General features: G+C 44.2%; 1 pseudogene; it reads left to right on the forward strand.

Annotated features, from left to right (window-relative positions):
* Positions 1-1,058: 1,058 nt before the first annotated feature.
* On the forward strand, positions 1,059-1,126 carry LOC122696686 (annotated as a pseudogene).
* Positions 1,127-1,434: the final 308 nt, after the last annotated feature.

The raw sequence follows: 1,434 nt of genomic DNA on the forward strand, positions 1-1,434 counted from the left end.
TCAAGACAACCTTCTAGCACAGTTCGGTTCAGTTCAGTTTAGTCCCTCAGTCATGTCCGACTCTTTGCAACCCCATGAATCACAGCACGCCAGGCCTCCCTGTCCATCACAAACTTCCGGAGTTTACTCAAACTCATGTCCATTGAGTTGGTGATGCCATCCAGCCATCTCATCCTCTGTCGTCCCCTTCTCCTCCTACCCCCAATCCCTCCCAGCATCAGGGTCTTTTCCAATGAGTCAGCTCTTCACATGAGGTGGCCAAAGTATCGGAGTTTCAGCTTCAGCATCAGTCCTTCCAATGAACACCCAGGGCTGGTTTCCTTTAGGATGAACTGGTTGGATCTCCTTGCAGTCCAAGGGACTCAAGAGTCTTCTCCAACACCACGGTTCAAAAGCATCAATTCTTTGGCACTCAGCTTTCTTTATAGTCCAACTCTCACATCCATACATGACCACTGGAAAAACCATAGCCTTGACTAGACAGACCTTTGTTGACAAAGTAATGTCTCTGCTTTTTAATATGCTGTCTAGGTTGGTCATAACTTTCCTTCCAAGGAGTAAGCGTCTTTTAATTTCATGGCTGCAGTCACCATCTGCAGTGATTTTGGAGCCCAGAAAAATAAAGTCTGACACTGTTTCCACTGTCTCCCCATCTATTTGCCATGAAGTGTTGGGACCGGATGCCATGATCTTAGTTTTCTGAATGTTAAGCTTTAAGCCAACTTTTTCCACTCTTCTCTTTCACTTTCATCAAGAGGCTTTTTAGTTCTTCTTCACTTTCTGCCATAAGAGTGGTGTCATCTGCATATCTGAGGTTATTGATATTTCTCCCAACAATCTTGACTCCAGCTTGTGCTTCTTCCAGCCCAGCGTTTCTCATGATGTACTCTGCATATAAGTTAAATAAGCAGGGTGACAATATACAGCCTTGATGTACTCCTTGTCCTGTTTGGAACCAATCTGTTGTTCCATGTCCAGTTCTAACTGTTGATTTCTGACCTGCATACAGGTTTGTCAAGAGGCAGGTCAGGTGGTCTGGTATTCCCATCTCTTTCAGAATCCCTTCTTGGCCTTTTGGCTAAGATCAAGTGTAGTATCGAGCACAGAATCTTTCCTTTTACCCTGTGTCAGATAAGGAGCCAGTGGTATGGGCAGGATAAATTACTTGTCTGCAGCCATGGAGCTTTTAGGCAGCAGAGGTGGAGTTTGAACCCAACCAGTCTGGATCTTGAATCTGAGCTCCTTACAGCAATGCCAAGCTGTCTCCTAAATTTAACCTTCCCAGTGACTCTTGAAATAGTCACTATACATATCATTAGTTGTTTTTGGATAACAAGCTCAACTGACACAATTCACTGAAAAAGTCAGTGGCCTAGAGCCTGCCAAACCTAGTACAAATCTCTCTCTTTTTTTGCATTAGACCTTGATTAACTC

The sequence above is a fragment of the Cervus elaphus genome, chromosome 6 (assembly GCF_910594005.1).
Source record: "Cervus elaphus chromosome 6, mCerEla1.1, whole genome shotgun sequence".
Classification (NCBI taxonomy): Eukaryota; Metazoa; Chordata; class Mammalia; order Artiodactyla; family Cervidae; genus Cervus; species Cervus elaphus.